General features: G+C 46.1%; 1 pseudogene; it reads right to left on the bottom strand.

Annotated features, from left to right (window-relative positions):
- The window catches only part of LOC119952144, a 108677-nt pseudogene extending 86353 nt beyond the window's left edge, over nt 1–22324 (bottom strand).
- Between the last annotated feature and the right edge of the window lie 443 nt (nt 22325–22767).

The following is a 22767-nucleotide window of genomic DNA, read 5'->3' as shown; positions in this document are numbered from 1 at the left end:
ATAAAATGACGTAGTTGTCCAATGAGATACAAGCGAAAGTTAAAATGGAGGACGACAAACCAGATGAAGAGATGGAAGAGCTAAAGGGCTTTCCAGAATTCTGCTTAACAGTCTTCAAGAATGTGAATTTACTCAGTGGAATGATACAGGAGCATGATGAACCTATATTAAAGCATCTACAAAATGTTAGAATATTAAATGTTCAGAGCTGGAACAGCCAATGAGCTTCACTCTGGAGTTTAAGTTTGAGCCAAATGAGTATTTCACAAATGAGGTAGTCACGAAAGTATACCAGCTGGAATCCTGGCCTGACGAGTTCGACTTTTTATTCTTTGATGAACCAGAAATCCCGGGATGCACAGGCTGCCAGATCGACTGGAAGAAAGGAAAAAATGTCACACTGAAAACCATTAAAACGAAGCATAAGTGTCGGAATCCTCGTAAAACAGTTACAAGAACGGACTCATTCTTCAAGCTCCTCAATCCTCCTGAAGTTCCACAGCATGGAGTGTTAAATAAACGTTCTGCAGCAAAACTTGCTGCTGACTTTGAAATTGGTCCTTTCTTGTCTGTACAAATAATTCCATGTGCAGTGCCATCCTTTACCGGGAAAACCATTGCAGGTGATAATGACTCCGATGATGATCACTACGATGATAATTATGACGACCATGAGTACGATGAGGAAAGTGGAGACTCAGATGGTGAGCTAGATGAGGATGATCATGAAATGTTAAATCGGTGGTTTGGCAGGAGTGACAAGGTGATCACAAGGGACGCCCATCTGCGCAGGATACCGAATAAGTGTGAGAACTCTAACATGGCGTATGTGGAGGCTGAAAGTGAGACTGCAGTAATGGACACATCAGATCACAGCAACTCAACTGTGAACAGGCTGATAACTAAGAAATCATCCCCATTCTGGAGAAACTGGCTCCAGAGGCATATGGTGAATCATTTCATCATAGAATTTACAGTGCAGAAGGAGGCCATTCGGCCCATCGAGTCTGCACCAGCTCTTGGAAAGAGCACCCTACCCAAGTTCAACACCTCCACCCTAACCCAGTAACCCCGCCCAACGCTAAGGGCAATTTTGGACACGAAGAGCAATTTATCACGGCCAATCCACCTAACCTGCACAGCTTTGGACTGTGGGAGGAAACCGGAGCACCCGGAGGAAACCCACGCACTCACGGGGAGGATGTGCAGACTCCGCACAGACAGTGACCCAAGCCGGAATCGAACCTGGGACCCTGGAGCTGTGAAGCGATTGTGCTATCCACAATGCTACCGTGCTGCCCTCATGCCCCTGATATGGTTCCTGCAGTGGACTCCCCAATAGGCCGCTCCACTGAGAGACGTGATACAAGAACAGGTGGATGCATCTGCTTGCAGTTCTACAAGAAAAGACAAAACATATATCGTCCTACCAGATGTGCCACTAATCGTCTCTTCAGCAAAAGACGACCCACACATCATGACATCAAGTGAGGGTGAGCCACGAATTCCGGCTCAAACACAAAATGAAGGGGCAGCACCCAACGTTGGGAACGTTGATCCAGCCCAGACACCAGAGTGCGAGGCTTTGCCGACTGCTCCTGAAGTTGCAGACAAGCTGATGGTACAGAAAAGACCAGCCAGAAAACCGGTCTTCCGGAAGTTAGACAACATCGAGCAGCTGACAAACGTTCAGAAGACCAACCAGGGCAATGTCGTTGTGAATGTCCGAAAGGCTGTGCATCAGATACACGTTCACCAGGCATATCATGTTGTGTGAAGCACAGATGGATTTGTATAGATGACGTGTAAAATGATAATGCAGATCATTTTTTGTAAGGCACATTTATATTTGAATAGAAATGTTAACAGTTCCAGAGGAAGGGGAATGTGGTGATATGCTTGTGCAACAGTTCTGTATATAGTTACCAATGCGACCTCCAACCAGCTGGTGGTGATAGAGGTGGTGAAATGAAATGAAATGAAAATGGCTTATTGTCACGAGTAAGCTTCAGTGAAGTTACTGTGAAAAGCTCCTAGTCGCCACATTCCGGCGCCTGTTCGGGGAGGCTGTTACGGGAATCGAACCGTGCTGCTGGCCTGCTTGGTCTGCTTTAAAAGCCAGCGAATTAGCCCAGTGAGCTAAACCAGCCCCTGTGACTCAAGACACCCGCCAGTTGGTAGTAAGTCGTACAAGAGGATAGTCGCATTTAGAGTAGCTCCAGGAGAATTCACTGAATTCATTTAGTAGCCATTGTCTGTGTTATAGTTCGTTCGTTAACGTTCCATGTATTTGTTAATAAATCATCTTTCTAGTTAAATAACTAGATGTTCTGTGTACATCATTACAACGGTTATATCACAGAACACAACACTATGGTGGTGACATGGTTCTTTTGTTGAATTTATCTGGGTGTTTCTCACAGAAAGAAACTGTCACGGTATGAGGGGCAAGTTGTCTGTGGTAGACTGGGAAATTACAATAAAACGTATGATGATAGACAGGCAATCTCTATCATTTGGGCAGCCCAGTGGCACAGTGGTTAGCACTGTGCCTCACAGTGCCAGCGACCCGGGTTCAATTCCAGCCATGGGTGCCTCTATGTGTGGAGTTTGTACGTTCTCCCTGTGTCTGCGTGGGCTTCCTCCGGGTGCTCCGGTTTTCTCCCACAGTCCAAAAATGTACAGATTAGGTGGATTGGCCATGATAAATTGTCCAAAGGGTACAGGGGTATGTGTGCAGATAGGGTGCTCTTTCAGAGGGTCGGTGCAGACTTGATGGGCTGAATGGCCTCCTTCTGTCCTGTAGGGATTCTATGATTTAAGGAATTATTACATAATTATATAAAATATAGATTCCTTTAAGAAACAAAAATCCAACAGGAAAAGTGATGTAACCGTGGCTAACAAAAAAAGTTAAAGATTCCATTAGATTAAAGGAAGAGGCTCATAAAGTGGCCAAAATAGTAGGAAGCCTGAGGATTTGGGAACTTCTTTTAGAATTCAGCAAAGGAGGACCAACAAACTGATAAAGAGAAAATAGAATATGAGAGCAAACTGGGGAGAAACATAAAAAACGACTGGAAAAGCTCCTATAGGAATGTGAAAAGGAAAAGATTAGCAAAGGGGCAGTAGGGGCAGCACGGTAGCATGGTGGTTAGCATAAATGCTTCACAGCTCCAGGGTCCCAGGTTCGATTCCCGGCTGGGTCACTCTGTGCGGAGTCTGCACGTCCTCCCCGTGTGTGCGTGGGTTTCCTCCGGGTGCTCCGGTTTCCTCCCACAGTCCAAAGATGTGCGGGTTAGGTGGATTGGGCATGCTAAATTGCCCGTAGTGTCCTAAAAAGTAAGGTTAAAGGGTGGGTTGTTGGGTTACGGGTATAGGGTGGATACGTGGGTTTGAGTAGGGTGATCATTGCTCGGCACAACATCGAGGGCCGAAGGGCCTGTTCTGTGCTGTACTGTTCTAAAGACCAATGTGGGTCCATTCCAGGCAGAGACAGGAGAGTTTATAATGGGGAATAAGGAAATGGCAGAGAAACTAAACAATGTGTGTCTGTCTTCATGGAGGAAGATACAGAAATCGTCCCAAAAACACCAGAGATCCAAAGGACTAGTGAGCACGAGGAACTGAAAGAGATTAGTATTAGTGAAAAAGTAGAACTGGAGAAATTAACGTGGTTGAAAGATAATAAATCCCCAAAAGCTGATGCTCTACATCCCAGAGTGTTGAAAGAGGCGGCTGTAGAGATAGTGGATACATTGGTGGTCATCTTTCAAAATTCTATAGATTCTGGAATGGTTCCTGCAGATTGGAAGGTGGTAAATGTAAACCCACTATTTAAGGAGAGAGAGAGAAAACGGGGAACCACAGACCCATTAGCCTGACATCAGTAGGAGGGAAAATGCTACAATCTATTGTAAAGGATGTGATAACATACGAATTAAGAGTAGGAGTCACGAAGTAGGCCACTCGGCCCCTCCAGCCTGCTCCACCATTCAATAGGTTCACGGCTGATCTGATTGTAACCTCAACTCCACACAGGCCCCTTAGAAAATAAATCTGGGAGATAGTTATGGGGAATAAGGAAATGGCAGAGGAGTTAAACAGCTACTTTGCATCAGTCTTTACGGTGGAAGATATTTTGAATATCCCCTTAATAGTAAAGAATACGGGGGAGGAATTAAATACCATCACTGGACAAGTTGTATGAGACAAACTAATGGGGCTAAAGGCAGATCAGCCCCCTTGCCTTGGAGATTTACTGGAGAGTTGGAAAACTGCCAATGTGACACCGCTATCCAAAAGGCAGACAGACAACATGTGGGTGACTACATGGCAAACATTTATTATTGAAGAAATATTGGAATGAATTATTTATTTATTTATTTAAAATTTAGAGCACCAACTCTTTTCTTTCCAATTAAGGGGAAATTTAGCATGGCCAATTCACCTATCTGGCACATCTTGTGTTGTGGGAGTGAGACACATGCAGACACGGGGAAAATGTGCAAACTCCACATAGACTGTGATCCAGGGCCGGGGGTTGAACCTGGATCTGAAGCGCTGTGAGGCGGCCGTGCGCCACCGTGTCACCTCTGTTGGAATGAATTATTAAGGAAGTAATAGCAGCAACTTTGGAAAGTCATCACCGAATCAGGCAGAGTTAGTCAGAATGGCTTCGTGAAAGGGAAACCATGCCTGACTTATTTATCAAAGTTTTTCAAGGAAGTCTCAACCAGAATTAATAGAGGGGAACAGTAGATGTGTTGTATTTGAGCTTCCAGAAGTGTTTTAACAAGGTACGTCACAAAAGATGAAGTCATGAGATAACATCCCATGGTATTGGAGGTAGTATATTGGCATGGGTAGAGAGTTGGATAACAGGCAGCAAACAGCAAGTGGGGATAAGGGGTTCTTTTTCAGGTATCAGTTCTGGGAGAATCAGATTGGGAAGGTAACCTGGAACATGGGTTCATAAAGATTTTTTGAGGAGAATTTCTTAGTGCTGTTCCTTCTATGTAAGCCTAATTGTGACAATAAAGATTATTATATTATTATAGAGCAGTCTATCTGAGACCTCAATGTGCAGTGAGAACGGATTAATCATTAAACATCTGGTGATGGAGCATCTAGGTAACAGTGATCATAATATTGTAGGGCAGTCTATGTTTATTCATTTTAATAGTTTTGGTTTAGTTATGTTCAGTTATCACAGAATCAAAGTGTATGAATCAGTTCACTCAATACGGTGTTGTAATATGTGAGACTCTGTATTCAGGTGCACTCCTCCTTGACAAACAACTTCTGCCACATTGTCTGAAGCTAAAAAATAATGACATTTTATAGTTTCACCACAGGACTGATGCTGAATGAGAATCTGTGTTACATTTTGTGGCAGGGTTAGGGGATACATGTGATGTTTCCTGCAGTTTAATCGTACGTGTCAATGCTGGAGAAATGCTACATCTTTATTGTATTCACTTCTTAACTTAAAACAATTTCCTTCAAAATATACACCGATTTTCTGCATTAGTGTGGGTTTCATTATCAGTTTCTGTAATGGTGTTGTAGTTATATAGTTTCTGTGACTTTTATTTCTTATGAACACGTAATTTATGAACAGAAAATGGTATTTTGTGATGTGTATCTTGCTACTTGAACTTTAGCACTCCAATCACCTTTGTGGATTTATTTTCTATGTTCTGTAGTTAATGCTGTTTAGTTTAAGTTTGTTCATCTCTTGTACTTTTAGTTATTTGTATTTAAGTAACTTGCTTCAGGCATCAGCAGTCACTAAGAAGTTACACATAACACTTGAGATGGATCAGTTAGGACATGAGCCTGACGAACATCAATCCTGAGGAAGTGACACCACATATCCTCTTATGACAAGCACGTAGACACACAAATTACTGTAGGGAAAAGCTAGAAACTTAATTCAACAGCAGGGAAGAGCAATCACTTCTCGACCTTTTGGTTAAAACCAAGCGTCAGATCAAACCCAAGATGAGGTGCAATGTTTCCTTGTCAGCTTGGATCTTGTCTGTCTCTCTTATGGGGACCATAAATTTGAATTGGTTTTTGGAGTGAGCGTTGAGATGGATTAAGGCCTTGCCCGTCCACTTTGCGAATTGGCTTTGTAACTTTAAGAATGGGATTTTAAAACATTTTAAACCTAAGTAAAAGGATGTTACAAGTGACGTGAGATCCTGGGCAGCCAATTAGAAGTTAATGGGAAGTGAAATCAGCAAGGTGGCCAAGTTAATGGGAAGTGACATCAGCAAGGTAACCAACATCCTTTATGACCAATCAGACATTGATTCTGCACCATTTAATCAATCGGACTGATCATGTGCTGCTTGGGCCAATCAGAACTGCAGAATACTACTGACCATGTATAAAGGTAGTTGCTAGAAAGGGTTAATGAGCTACAATTCTCTGGAGTCCGATGCACAACATAACATGAAGTAAGAGGATAGACTTTGGTGAACAGAACAAGAGACATCACCAGTTACTCGGAAGTCGAAAGCTGGTGATCCAGAGTGAACAAACTGATCCACTGACTTTGTTAATTATTGTGATTTTGTACTTATGATGCAAGCTTGATGGGCCAAATGACCTCCTTCTGAACCGTGTGGAATTCTATAGTATCAGTTAGGCCGATGAGCCTGACGAACATCAATTATAAAGTGACACCACACTCTTATTACAATTATGTAGACACAATTTACCTTGTGTTTCCTTGTTATCTCAGTGGAAAAGCTATAAACTTAATAAAACAACAGGGGACAGTAATAAAGGAAAAGATGTTACCACAAGTCACTGAGATCCTGGGCAACGAATTGGAGTTCATTGGAAGTGAAATCAGCAAGGTGGCCAAGTTAATGGGAAGTGACATCAGCAAGGTGGCCAAGTTAATGGGAAGTGACATTGGCAAGGTGGCCAAGTTAATGGGAAGTGACATCAGCAAGGTGGCCAAGTTAATGGGAAGTGACATCAGCAAGGTGGCCAAGTTAATGGGAAGTCACATCAGCAAGGTGGCCAAGTTAATGGGAAGTGACATCAGCAAGGTGGCCAAGTTAATGGGAAGTGACATCAGCAAGGTGGCCAAGTTAATGGGAAGTGACATCAGCAAGGTAACCAAGTTAATGGGAAGTGACATTGGCAAGGTGGCCATCATCCTTCAGAGCCCAATCAGCCATTATGCTTGCACCATTTAGAGTTAGTTACTGGAAAGGGTTAATGAGCTACAATTCTCTGGAGCTCGGTGCTCAACACAACATGACTTCAGTCAACAGAACAAGACACAGCACCACAGTCACCCGGACGTCGAAAGCTGATGATTCAGAACAGACTGATCCGCTGCCTTTTAATTATTGTGATTTTGTGTTTATTACAATTAACTTAATAAATTCTGTGACAACATTCTTGTACCCAGAGTGGTCTGTAACTAGTCAGGAGCTGTAGCTTCCTTTTGGGTAACTTTCACATTTTGATGTGTAATTGATTTGAGTATTATAATTGAGATTGGACCCAGATCTTACAATAGGATAGAATTTCACATTCTGCTGGGTATCCTTCACTAACAGTGATGGCTTTTGTAAACTCCTTTTACAGGATATTAGAAGGGGAAGACAGAAATTTCACACCAAACATCACGTCAAGATCCGACAGAGCATCTTGATTCATGGAAGCCGAATATCATTGACCTTTGAATCCAGAAGGAGAAATGTTTGTCTGTTATTTTAATAATCTTTAGTATTGTCACAAATAGGCTTACATTAACACTGGAATGAAGTTACTGTGAAAAGCCCCTAGTCGCCACATTCAGGCGCCTGTTCGGGTACACAGAGGGAGAATTTAGAATGTCCAATTCACCTAACAGCACGTCTTTCGGGGTTTGTGGGTGAAAACCGGAGCAGCCGGAGGAAACCCACGTAGACATGGGGAGAACGTGCAGACTCCGCACAGTGACACAAGCCAGGAATCAAACCCGGGGTCCCTGGAGCTGTGTACAGTGCTAACCACTGTGCCGCCCATCCTCTGGGTGACGCAGTGGTTAGCTCTGCTGCATCACAGCACCAGAGACCTGGGTTCAGTTCCGACCTTGGCTGACTCTGTGTGGAGATTGTACCTTCTCCCGGTGTCTGTGTGGGTTTCCTCTGGGTTCCTCCCACAGTCCAACAATAAGCAGATGAGGTGAATTGGCCATGTTAAATTGCTACTTCGGGTCCAACGGTTACAGGGATCGGTGGTGCCTTGGGCCGAGATAAGATGCTCTTTCAGAGAGGTAGGGCGGACTTGATGGGCCGAATGGCCTCCTGCACTGTACAGATTTTATGACTGCTGAAAGATTTTTAAACATGACTGCGTGTACAGGCACTGAGACGTTGATTGATTGATTGATATTTATTGTCACATGTACAGAAGTACAGTGAAAAGTATTTTTCTGCAGCCGAGGGAACGTACACAGTACACACATAGTATACAAAAGAATAATCGACAGAGTACATTGACTGCGGTGCATCAACAAATAGTGATGATTGGTTACAGTGCGGAACAAGGCCAAACAAAAGCAGCATAGGGCATTGTGAATAGTGTTCTTACATGCTCATGCGAGTGAGAGGCATCACTAAAAATCCATTTTATATTCTGAGGCTCATGTAAAGATGGAAATTTCAGCACACATTTTTCCATCTTGTATTTTTTTAATGTTTCGTTCGCCTGTTAAATGACTTTGACCTTTGGACGTTTCATTACAGAACTCAGCTCGAGGATATCAAAACTTGTACCCGGCCTTGTCTGTGTGCCCAGCCAATCCAATTGGCCAATTCGACTTTGCAGCTGCTCAGTCCCAGCTTTGGAAACATCTTCATCTTTCGGTGAGGCCCCGGCCCCATTGACTATGACAGGGTTCATACTGTCTCTGTGAGATTGTTGATGTAAAGTCACGTCAGACCCACACTGCCCGATTTCCAATCCAATTTATTTAAAGGTCCCAGAAGCCTGGCTCCAACCTTAAATGTTGTTCTGATCCTGTCAGTAACATCTGTCGGAGCGTTTTCAGAGACTGAGTATTGAGTTGGCTTTTACATGAGGAATCTCCCCACCTAATTGCAGTTCAGCTAAACAAAGACTCGTGGAGACAGCAACTCTGGTTAAGACGGCTTTACTTTCTATGCTCGGTTCAACGTACAAGGGACAGTGATTTGGATAAACGCCAAAACCACTCTGCTTTACATTGTTTTAGGTTCGACAGTTATACAATTTCCAAAAATCAGTAGTCCTGCCTCAGCTTGACAATTAATTTTACTTTGGACAGCATGGTAACTGTGTGATCAGCTCATGATGTAGTCATGTCCCGTCCACTGGCAATCTGTTGTTATTCAAGACTCTCGCATACGCTGTCCTTTGCTCTCCCTCACTCCCATTTCTTCTTGTCATAGTGTGGTTCCTAGCTGTACCATTGCCTGCCTGAGTTTGAGATGTCTTGGGTTGCTGATAAGAACTCCTTCCTCTGGATGTATTTCTGCTGACCACATTATTTCTGTCTGATTCTGTCAGTCTTAGGAATGTGGTCAAGTTAGCTATCTTAATTCCCATCATGCACTGCAGCCATTACTATTAGCGAAAGTTTAAATGCTTGTTACTGCTATGCTCTAAGAACACATGTTTAGTGGTTAATAATGATTACTGGATATAGTTTTGATGGTTAGTTTCAGTCCTCAATAAACTAACTTATGTTAGTGGTTAGAACCACTAACCTAGCCTTGGTCTTAAGTTCCATCCGGTAGTACGATCCCGGATCAGACCCCAACAGTTGCTGGGATACAGGACAGAAACCCCAATATTTTACCCTAATGTTACCCTAGCTATATGGTTTTAAGGGTTCTCATCTCAGGACCCTCCCCCTTCAACATGTTTTGGAACTCACTAGTACCACTACATAAGCAGTATTCAACATGCATCATAAAGATGGCCGAGAGTTTCCTGCCATGGTACCAATAAAGCACGGCAGCTTCTGCCTTCAGGTGGAGACAACCCGACTTGTACAAAAGTGATCTGAGAAACTCTGAAACATCATTCAAAACATAGCCATACTTATTTAACTTCCAAAGTCTTTCTTCTATATCTGGCACCTTCAGAAACACTGCACCCTGGAGGTGAACCCCACGCAGAAATGTAGCTTTTATATCTATTGACTTGCATTCCCAAGAAAGCGTTGCGAAAAGTAACAATAAAAATCACATGGACTTTACGACTGTGGGCGAATCCACTCTAACCTCTTTAACTCCTAAGGGTTCTTCAAATCCCCGAACCACTAACCTAGCCTTGGTCTTATAAGTTCCATCCGGTAGTACGATCCCGGATCAGACCCCAACAGTTGCTGGGATACAGGACAGAAACCCCAATATTTTATTCAATTTGTAAGACAGTGAGGAAAGGATACTTCACTCCAGGAATAATTTCACACATAAGTAGCATTATGATAGATTACAACAAAGTGTATTACTAACACAGTATTAATAATTTCAGCATCATAAAGCAAATAGCTTACAACTACCCATTGAACAAGGCTTAACAATACAATTAAACAATATCCCTTAACTGCTATCTTTATCTCCACTCAAACATCTACCATTTCTGGTCAAAATCCACGTTTAAATACAGTTAGCAGACCCAAGCCTACTTTCTAATATTGGATAGAGATCTTTTGAGACTGTGTGAAGAGAGACCTGAGCCCTCTCAGAATAAAGCACAATCTCTGGCTGTGTTCTTCAGAAACTGTTTCTCAACTCGCCTTCCATCCAAACAAGTAAAGCTCTGCCGGCCTGCTAGATGCCTGATACCCTAACACCTCCCATTAGTTACACCATCCTCATCCCACTCAAATCCCATAATCTTATTATTTATGTTTACACAAACGTCTCAATTATCTACTCGCAAGGGAACCTTCTTTATATAAACAAAACTCCATGACCCAAGCTTTTATGATGCTTTAATTGCATATGTCTCCAAAAAGCCAAGCTGTTTTTCAAACCAGGATTCAATAAACATGACCGCAGCAGTCACACACACTAACCCAGGCTTTTAACCCCCACTGCAGCAAATATATATAGTACAATACATCTGAAATTCCAACATTCATCACATTGGTTGGACCTTTTATGTGCAGATCCATTGATGTGATGATGCTGGCTGACCCCTATCTGGGACCTCTGAACACACGCCAAACTCTTTCCACCGCCTAACGTTTTCAGTTTAGCCCCCCGTACGGCTTTATCCCCTTTTTATTGTACTGTCCCAACCTACCAGAGACAACCTGCTCCTTATATCTTAACAGTTTTATTCTGTGAGAAATGCCCGATAAATTAAACAAAAGACCCATGTAAGCACCATAGCTTACATGGCAACATGGCATGCTTTGGGGGCTTCCAAACAGAAATGAGAACTAAATATCTTTTAACTCCCAAACACACTTTCAATCTGTGATTCTTGTGAAAGCTGAAGCCAGGTAATCGCAACAAGGCTCAAAGAGCATCGGTCCACTGGAGATAAAGTCGTGAAAATGGCCAGTCTAGCAGAAAGAAATCATCCAACTAGCCCCATTGACCAACAGAATGAACAAAATGAAGTCCTGAATGTACTTTACAACATAAACGTAACAGAAGAATTCAACTCCGGTCATCACGTGTGAACTTGTTGGTGTCTCAGCAGTTGAGAGGAAACAATGAATCCCTTCCCACATTGCGAGCAAATGAATGGCCTCTCCCCAGTGTGAACTCGCTGATGTGTCTGCAAGGTGGATAACTGAGTAAATCCCTTCCCACACTGAGAGCAGGTGAATGGCCTCTCCCCAGTGTGAACTCGCTGGTGTCTCTGCAGGTTGCATAAGTGAGTGAATCCCTTCCCACACTGAGAGCAGGTGAACGGCCTCTCCCCAGTATGAACTCGCTGGTGTGTCTGCAGGTTGGATAATTGAGCGAATCCCTTCCCACACTGAGAGCAACTGAACGGCCATTCTCCAGTGTGAAACCGCTGGTGTGTCTGCAAACTAGATAATTGAGCGAAACTCTTCCCACACTGAGAGCAGGTGAACGGCCTCTCCCTCGTGTGAACTCGCTGATGTTTCTGCAGGGTGGATGAATGTCTGAATTCCTTCCCACACTGAGAGCAAGTGAATGGTTTCTCTCCAGTGTGAACTCGCTGGTGTGTCTGCAGGTTGCATAAGTGAGTGAATCCCTTCCCACACTGAGAGCAGGTGAATGGCCTCTCCCTAGTATGAACCTGCTGGTGTCTCTGCAGATGTGATAACTGAGTGAATCCCTTCCCACATTGAGAGCAAGTGAACGGCCTCTCCCCAGTGTGAACCCGCTCGTGTGTCTGCAGGCTGGATAATTGAGTGAATCCCTTCCCACACCGAGAGCAGGTGAACGGCCACTCTCCAGTGTGGATTCGCTGATGTGTCTGCAGGCTGGACATCTGAGCGAATCCCTTCCCACACTGAGTGCAGGTGAATGGCCTCTCCCCAGTGTGAACTCGCTGGTGTTTCTGCAGGGTGCATGAATGTCTGAATCCCTTCCCACACTGAGAGCAGGTGAAAGGCCTCTCCCCAGTGTGAACTCGCTGATGTGCCTGCAGACAGAATAACTGAGTGAATCCCTTCTCACACACAGAGCAGGTGAACGGCCTTTCCCCAGTGTGAATGCGTCGATGAGCTTCAAGCACAGATGGGAATCTGTATCGCTTCCCACAGTCTCCACATTTCCATGGTTTCTCCATGTTTTGGGACATCTTATGTCACAACGGTCGGACAATCAGTTGAAGCCTCGTCCACACACAGAACACGTGTACGGTCTCTCCCCACTGTGAATGGTGCGATGTTTTTTCACAATGTGTAACTGGTTAAAGATCTTGCAACAGTCAGTGCTCTGGAACACTCTTATTCGGGGCGGGGGGAGGGGTGGGGGTGCCTTGGTGCTTTTACAGTCACAGAAATGTTTAAAATCTTTTGAATCCGACAGATCAGGCAAATATTTGTCCTTCTAGGTTAAAAGGCCGATGATATTTAGATCCCGATGAATCGAATGACGTCAGATCTAAACATGACATCTGATATTTCTGTCTGTAATTCCTCCTCTTCTAATATCCTGTAAAAACAATTTACAAAAGTCATACAGGATATAAATTCAGAACAGACAATCCTAGTTTCTATGGAACATTCTTTCCCCTCTCGATCCACTAAAGCTGTAAATCTCAATCCAACACTCTCCCTCTTTTCTGTATCTAATATTCATCCTCCTAATTCTCTTGAAGGTGCTAATTCAGGGTGATTGACAGATCCATGCTCACTACTTCCTGTGGACACAGAGATCATAACAAATAGGAGCTCCTGTTGGCTATTCGGCCCATCGAGCCTGCTCAACCATTCAATGAGATCATTGGCCGATCTATCTCAGCACCATTTTCCCACATTATTCCTCATATCCCTTAATATCTTCAATATCTGGAAACCTGGGCGACACTGTGGTGTAGTGGTTAGCTCTGCTGCCTGATGGCACTGAGGACCCTGATTCAATCCTGGCCCCGGGACACTGTCTGATAGGGTCTAGTTTTATTCATATAGGTGCTAGTTAAATGCATGTAGCTAAGAGGTAAAAATATTTAAAGTGTCTTGCTTGTGGGAACTCAGTCAGTGTCTCATATAATTAGACCATTGTATTCCAGTGTATTCAGCACTGAGAAGGTATTGTTCTCTGTCTAATCAACTAATCAATTCTTAAGGTCTCTGCCAAGCTATGAGACAAAAGAAAATGTGGGAAAGCATATGCAGTGCTTTTCCTAAGACTGCGTACACAGATGCTAAGCTAGTTTTGATAGGCACCAGTCAACCTTAAGTAATGTCCAATGTTTGATTTACAAATCGTCCTCCAAGTAACATACATTCATTTGAACAAACCAGGTCTCAACTGAGAATTAGAAGCCAATGAAAGTAAATGAGGGGTTAAACCAGAGAGAAGAATTCCCTTAAAAGTAGGACCTCCTGCTCGAGGTCTTTGTTCTTGAATTCTTGAATCATCTATCTGTTTGTTTGTGTTAAAGTGATTTCCTTTTGTGCTTTATGCATTTTGCATAAAGCACAAAGTTTATATTCAGTTCTTATTTAAGTGTATTCAAATGAATAATTAGCAGTACGTAAGCATTTTTGACACCTCCCACCAACTGGTCTACCAATTCCTATTGGAAGGTAAAATAAGAGTTCCATACCGTCCCTGTGAAGTTCACACATTCTCCCCATGTCTGCGTGGGTCTCACCCCCACAACCTAAAGGATGTGCAGGATAGCTGGATTGACCACGCTCTAAATTGTCTCTTAATTGGAAAAAAACATTAAATGTAGAGACCTATCAATCACTGCCCTGAAAATACTTGATGACTGAGGCTCCACATTCCTCTGGGGTAGAGAATTCCAAAGCTTCACCACATCCTCGAGTGAGGAAATCCCCCCTCATCTGAACTTTCTCTCCATTTTCCTGCCGATTCCCCATATCCCTCGACTCCCTCGTCAATCAGAAATCTGTCCAACTCAGCGGTGAATATATTCAGTGACCCCCAGACTAAACTGGTCCCTGTGGAACAGAAATCCAGAGACTAACAACCCTCTGAGGGAAGAGATGACTGGACATATATAATGTAGCTACAGCACAATATTACACAACTAATAATAATAATAATAAATGTACTTTGTTACAGAACCATAAATAATATATCTAATCTGTACCATATAACACTAGACATCCTATATTAATTTACTGTCCCTTAAATGTCAGGCATCTCCTGGGGAAACCCGCCCTTTAATTGTCAACATTAGGAAAGATAACCGAAGAAATAAATGTGTCAAGCTGAGGGAGCAAAGGATGTCAATGTCTTTAAGAGAGAGAGAGAGAGAGACCTGGGCCAAGCTTTCCAGAGTCTGCACCCTCCCTGGATTCACTTCCTTTCCCTTCAGTTGCTGCAAGTCACCAATTGAAGGTGAGAATGAGAAAAGAAATGGAAAGGGGGAGAAAAGAAAGTGTTTTACTCACAGATGTTGGAGACAGGAAGAGGTTTCCGTTTGTGTGAAGCTCAATCATCATTCTCACCATGCCCGCACTCTGATTGGCTGAAGGAGAAGAGTCCTTCCGGTCCTCCAATCTTTCCATTGGTCAACACCCTCAGCAGGAAGGTCAGGGGGCGGGCTCTCACCTCACATCTGCGCAGCTTCCCCTCTCCCTTGGACATGCGCAGTCCCGGGTCGGGGGAATGGCGAGATCACCGAGCTGCTTCTCGCTCTGGCCGGTTGCATGGAGGAAGGGTCGAGAGAGGGGGAACAATGGATCGGGGCGGGGCTGCCGTGTCCGCGCGCCGGGCCTGCGCACTGGAACCCGGCGACGTCACCGCGGAGCAGAGTGATCCCTATTGGTTGATTGAGCGGCGCTCCATTGTGACGTCACAATGTGGAGGTTGGACAATGAGTTTCAGACTGAAACTTCCTCCTCTGGGCAACATCTGGGAGCAAATCAATGTCTCCCCCTTTCCATTTCTTATCTCATTCTGGGGGGACATTGGGGACTGACAGCAACTGAAGGGAAAGGAAGTCAATCCAGGGAGGGTGCAAACTCTGCAAAGCTTGGCCCAGGTCTCTCACAATTATAGTGGTTTCTCCAGAGAATGGCTGACATTTAAGTGTACAATGTTGGAAGTTAGTAAGGGCATGTGGTACATAGTAGATATTTATGATTCTCCCACAAATTACATTTCTTATTATTTCCTAATTGTGTAATAAGTTCTCTTTCTGCGATTGCATGCTTTGCTGCTAGCTGAAGGAGTGGGGAGGGAGGGAACTTTGAAAAAATATTTATTGGGCCAAATGGTCTACGCTGGCTGCTGAGGTTCAATAAGACAGCTCACCACCAGCTTCAATGGTCCATTCAATTTCAGATTGAAATTACTGGTTAATTCTGCTTCGACTAGCTTCGTAAGCAGAAAATTCAAGTTCGCTATCAATTACTGCCTAAGAAAAGCTCTTCCTCAAATCCCCTGCATCTCTCATCAAGGGACACAGTTCTGTATTTTGCACATCATTTTTGTCTAGTAATATCGACAAACTTATGTTTAGCAGCTGCAGGATGATTTTTCGGTCTGTGACCTGCCAGGAAGTGCAAGGGATCTGTTGATCACTGTGATTCAGCACCTTCTCGAGAATTGGCAGGGTGACTATTAGTTACAGCAGAGTGAGAATGGAGGGAGAGAGTGTGGAACGGAGGCTTAAAGCTTTTGGGTAATGAGAGAGGATGTTCCATGGAAACTATAATTGTCTGTTCTGAATTCCTATCCTGTACTGACATTGATGACTTTTGTAAACTCCTTTTCCAGGATATTAGAAGTAGAGTGAAAGGTTTTTTTTTAGTAAACAATTTTAATTAGGTATTTTTTGGCATTGTAAACAGAAAATGAAATGAAATGAAAATCGCTTATTGTCACGAGTAGGCTTCAATGAAGTTACTGTGAAAAGCCCCGAGTCGCCACATTCCGGCGCCTGTCCGGGGAGGCTGGTACAGGAATCGAACCGCGCTGCTGGCCTGCTTGGTCTGCTTTAAAAGCCAGCGATTTAGCCAAGTGAGCTAAACCAGAATTACAGAACGAGAAAACTAAAGGACTGTACAGTAAACAAAGTGCAATTGCTGTAGCCTCATCCCACGTTGATCTGCCTAATTGACCCCCGATACTACATTCCCCCCCCCCTTGCTGATGATTAACTCTCCACAAAGAAATTGATGAATGGTTGCCACCTCCGGGCGAGCCCTAACAACGACCCTCTCAAGGCGAACTTGATTTTCTCTAAGCCCAGGAAACTCGCCATGTCTGACAGCCAGGCTTCTGACTTTGGGGGCTTTGAGTCCCTCCAAGCTACAAGTATCTATCTCCGGGCTACCAGGGAAGCAAAGGCCAAGATGTCGGCCTCTTTCTCCCCCTGGACTTCCGGGGCCTCTGAAACCCCAAAAATCACCACCTCTGGACTCATTGTCACCCTCGTGTTCAATACTCTAGACATGATGACCTCGAACCCCTGCCAGTATCTCCTAAGTTTTGGACAAGCCCAAAACATGAGGACATGGTCTGCCAGTCCTCTCAGGCACTTCACACACCTGTCCTCTACGCCGAAGAATCTGCTCATCCGGACACTCATGTGGGCCCGGTGGATGACCTTAAATTGAATCAGGCTGAGCCTAGCACATGTTGCAGTCCCATTAACCCTGCTCAGCGCGTCTGCCCACAGGCCTTCCCCAATCTCCCCTCCCAACTCCTCCTCCCATTTATGCCTCAGCTCCTCGGTCTGCGTCTCCTCCGCCCCCATGAGTTCCTTGTAAATATCCGAGACACTTCCCTCCCCCACCCATCCTCTGGACACTACCCCATCATGGATCCCCCTTAGTGGCAAGAGTGGAAAAGATGGCATCTGCCTGCGCAAAACGTTCCACACCCGAATACACCAGAATTCATTCCCCTTCGTCAACCCAAACTTGACCTCCAGCGCCCTCAAGCCAGGGAAGCTCCCTTCCAATGACAAATCTCCCATCCGCTCAATCTCCGCCCTCCGCCATACCCAAACCCCCCCCCCCCCCCCCAATCCAACCACCCCGGGGCAAACTGATGGTTGTCACATATTGGGGACCAGACCAATGCTCCTGTTGCTCCCACGTACCTCCTCCACTGTCCCCAGATCTGAAGGGCCGCCACCACTACAGGACTGGTGGAGAAGTGCGCTGGCGGGAACGGCAAAGGTGCCGTCACCAAAGCCCCCAGACTGGTACCCCTACATGAGGCTGCCTCAACCCGCTCCCAAGTCGACCCCCCCCACCTCATCACCCACTTCCTTATCATGGCTATGTTGGCCGCCCAATAATAGTTGCTGAAATTCGGCAGTGCAAGCCCCCCCCCCCCCGGGTTCCGCTCGAGCGTCACCCTCTTCACTCGCGGGGACTTGCCCGCCCATACAAAGCCCAAAATGATCTTGCTCACCCTCTCAAAAAAGGAACGTAGAATGAAAATGGGGAGACACTGGAACACAAATAAGAACCTTGGGAGGACTATCATTTTAACTGTCTGAACTCTCCCAGCTAACGACAGCGGGAGCGCATCCCACCTCCAGAACCCCCCTCACATTTGATCTGCCAGCCGGGACAGTTTCAGCTTGTGCAGTCGACCCCAATCCCGTGCCACTTGTATTCCCAGGTAACTGAAACTGTCCCCACCTAACCGGAATGGCAGCTCCCTCACCCAGTCCCCATGGTTCCTCTCCTGAACTACAAAATTTCACTTTTTGTCATATTCAATTTGTACCCTGAAAACCGGCTGAATTCCCCCAGGGTTGCCATGATTCCGTCCATCTCCGCCATCGGGTCCGAAACGTACAAGAGCAGGTCATCTGCATACAATGAAACTCTATGCTCCACCCCCCCCCCCCCCCCCCCCCCCCCCCCCCCCACCGCCCCCGCCCCCAAACCAGCCCCTTCCAACCCTCTGAAGCCCTCAGAGCAATTGCCAGCGGCTCAAGAGTGCAAACAGCAGTGGGGAGAGAGGTGCAGTCTAAAATAGTCGGAAGTCATCCTGTTTGTCCTCACACTCTCCTCCGGGGCCTGATATAGCAGCCTGACCCAGTCGATGAAACCTACTCCGAATCCAAACCGCCCAGCACCTCCCATAAGTAGTCCCACTCTACCCGGTCAAACACCTTCCCGCGTCCATTGCCACCACTACCTCCACCTCCTTTCCTTCCGGGGGCATCATGATCACATTGAGCAATCTTCTTATATTCGCCCCCAATTGTCTACCTTTAACAAACACTGTTTGGTCCTCCCTAATGATTCTCGGCACACAATCCTCAATCCTAGTGGCTAAATGCTTTGCCAGCAGTTTGGCATCCACGTTAAGAAGGGATATAAGACTCTATAAGACCCACACAACTCCGGGTTTGTGTCCCGTTTTAAAATCAAATAGATGGTAGCCTGCAACATCGTCTGGGGCAGCACGCCCCTGTTCCTTGCCTCATTAAAATCCTTGACTAGCAGCGGCCTCAATATCCTGGAGAACTTCTTATAAAATTCTACCGGGTACCCATCCGGCCCCGGGGCCTTACTTGACTGCATGGCCTTTAAGCCCTCTAATATCTCCTCAGCTCTGATCGGGGTGCCCAGCCCTTCTACTAGCTCCCTACCCACTTTTGGGAATGTCAGCCCGTCTAAGAAGCGTCTCTTAAAAGCTCTGTTCATACCCGCCGCATCCCCTACCAAGTTACCGCCTCCATCCACCACTTTACCTATTGCCCTAGCCGCCTCCCTCTTTCTGAGCTGCTGAGCCAGCATCCTGCTGGCTTTCTCTCCATGTTCATATACCCCTCGCCTTTCTGAGCTGCTCCACTGCCTTACCCGTGGACGCCACCACCTCCTCCGTTCCCTCAGGAGCTCCGCACTCGGGCTCCCCGCATACCTCCTGTCAATCTGCAGGATCTCCGCTAACAGTTGGTCCGTTTCTGCCCTGTCCGTCTTGTCCCTGTGAGCCTGGAGTGAAATCATCTCCCCCGTCACCACTGCCTTGAGCGCCTCCCACACCACCAACGCTGAGACTTCCCCCATATCGTTGACCTGCAGGTAGTTTTGTATACACTTCCTCACCCCTTCATCCGCCAGCAGTCCCACATCCAACCTCCACTGCGGGCGCTGGAAGCTCTCTTCACTCACCTGTAGCTCGACCCAATGCAGGGCATGGTCGGAAATGGTGATTGCCGAATACTGCGCCCTGTCACCACCCCTGACAGTAGATCCCTACTCAGTATTTTAAAAATCGATCCAGGAGTAGACCCTATGGACGTGCGAGAAAAATAACTCCTTCCCTGTCGGCCTACCAAATCTCCACAGGTCGACCCCCGCCCCCATCTGCTCCATGAACTCCCTCAGCTCTTTTCCCATTGCTGCCCGTTTTTGAGCACGACCAGTTGAGGCCTGGATCAATAACTATATTGAAGCTCCCTCCCATAACCAGCTTGTAGGATTCCAGGTCGGGTATCTTCCTCAGCACCCTCTTTATGAAATCCGCGTCATCCCAGTTTGGCGCATATATGTTGGCCTGGACCACCTTCCTCCCTTCGAGCTTACCGCTAACCATAACGTAGCGACCTCCCCCATCCGAAACAATACTCCCCGCCTCAAACTGCACCCACTTGTTCACCAGAATCGCGACCCCTCCCTGGTCTTAGTATCTAGCCCCGAGTGGAATACCTGACCAACCCAGCTCTTCCTCAACCTGATCTGGTCCGCTACCTTCAGGTGCGTCTCCTGCAACACTATCACGTCCGCCTTTAGAGCCCTAAGATGCGCGAACACCTTTGCCCTCTTCACTGGCCCATTTAGCCCTCTAACGTTCCACGTGACCCCCCCTCCCTTTGCCGGTCAGCCATCCCCTTTCCTGGGCCTGCCCCCAGCCCCTGCCCCGCGCCTCTGTGGCCCCACCTCCTGGCAGCACCCATCCCCGACCTCTCCTCCGCTTCTAAAATCAAATCCCTCCCTCATCAGTCAACAACCCACCCCCCCCCCCCTCCCAGCAACAACACTCTGTAACCTAATCCCATCCCTAATCTGATTGTATACACCCCTCCCCCCCCCCCACCACTGTGCTCCCGCAGACTAGCTCACCCAGCTAGCCTAGTGGCCTGCGGCTCCGGCGCCAACATGTCTCCCACCTATTGTTGCCTACCTGCCCACCCCCCGCCCCTCGAAACCATCGCCCTCATCAACCCAGATCCGACAACCGCCCAATTTAAGAAACAGACGGCAACCGAAGTCAGTGTAACGAAAAACAAAGCTAAACTCTCGCCGTAATACAGATCAAAGTAATACCACTCAAAATAATACAAATGGTGAGAATGTGGGGCCTTCATGGATAACCTCAGCCGGTACGGGAGTTGAACCCACGCTGTTGCAGTATCTCCTCATCATGAACCAGCCACCCAGCCGACTGAGCTAACTGGTCCCCTGGTAAATATGTAATAATTCCTTAAATATTAGCTATTCCCTGTTTCCCATCAGTTTCCCAGCCCACCTCAGACAACTTGCCCCTCATACTCTGATGGTGTTCTTCTGTGAGAAACACCCAGATAAACAAAAAAACCCCATGTAACCACCACAGCCCATCTCCATGGTAACATGGCATGCTTCCGGGGGGGTGGGGGGGGGGGGGGGGGGGGGGTTGCAAACAGAAATTGCAACTAAATATCTTCAAACTTTCAAACACCCTTTCACTCTGTGATTCTTGTGAAATTTAGAATCAGGTATTCACAAGACTCAATGGGGGAAAACCCACTGGAGGCAAAGTCTTGAGAATTCCCAGTGCAGAAGATGAAAACAAAACCCTCCGACCATCACCATTGATCAACTGACAGAATGAACTAAGAGCAGGAACAATAACAGCAGCATAATAATCTTTATTATTGTTACAAGTAGGCTTACATTAACCCTGCAATGAAGTTACTGTGAAAATCCCCTAGTCACCACAATCCGGCGCCTGTTCGAGGACACTGAGGGTGAATTCAGAATGTCCAATTCACCTAACAAGCATGTGGGAGTAAACCGGAGCACCCGGAGGAAACCCACGCAGTCACAGGGAGAAGTGCAGGCTCTGCACAGTGACCTGAGCGGGAATCGAACCCGGGACCCTGGCAGTGTTGAAGCAATGGTGCTAACCATTGTGCTACCGTGCTGCCCAATGCGAGCCTTGTAATTAATTGTGAACTTGTTGGTGTCTCAGCAGGGTGGATGAATCACCAAATCTCTTCCCACACTGAGAGCAGATGTACGGCCTCTCCCCAGTGTGAACTCGTTGGTGTTTCTTCAGGTTGGATGAATTAAAGTATCCTTCCCCACACTGAGGGCAAGTGAATGGCCTCTCACCAGTGTGAACCCACTGGTGGCTCAATAGTTGGGATGAATCTCTGAATTCCTTCCCACACTCAGAGCAGTTGAACGGTGTCTCCCCAGTGTGAATTCGCCGATGTATCCGCAGGTTGGATAACCGAGTGAATCCCTTCTCACACACAGAGCAGGTAAATGGCCTCTCCCCAGTGTGACTGCGTTAATGAGCTTCCAGCTCTGACGGGGCTCTGAATCCCTTGCCACAGTCCCCACATTTCCACGGTTTCTCCATGTTTTTTGTCTTGTGTCTCTCCAGGTTGGACAATCAGTTGAAGCCTCGTCCACACACAGAACACGTGTACGGTCTCTCCCCGCTGTGAATGGTGTGATGCGTTTTCAGGCTGTGTAACTGGTTAAAGCTCTTTCCACAGTCAGTGCTCTGGAACACTCTCACTCGGGTGTGTGTGTTTCGGTGCTTTTAAACACCGATGTTTAAAATCTTTTGAAGCAGACAGAACAGACAAATGTTTCATCTTTTAGATTCAAAGGATGATGATATTCAGGCCCCGATGAATGGAGTGACTCTATCAAATTGAGACGTGAGGTTTGAGATTTCTGTCTGTAATTCCTCCTCTTCTAATAATATCCTGTAAAAACAATTTACAAAACACATCACTGTCGGTTAGATCAGGCAATTCTAGTTTCTCTGGAACATTCTTTCCTCTCTCATTCCCCAAAAGGTGTAAATCTCCATCCCACACACTCTCCCTCCATTCTCACTCTGCTGTATCTAATATTCACCCTCCCAATTCTCCTGAAAG

Source organism: Scyliorhinus canicula, chromosome 17 (assembly GCF_902713615.1).
Source record: "Scyliorhinus canicula chromosome 17, sScyCan1.1, whole genome shotgun sequence".
Lineage (NCBI taxonomy): Eukaryota > Metazoa > Chordata > Chondrichthyes > Carcharhiniformes > Scyliorhinidae > Scyliorhinus > Scyliorhinus canicula.
Note: the sequence above shows the minus strand (reverse complement) of the source record. Positions and strands in the feature narration are given on the sequence as shown.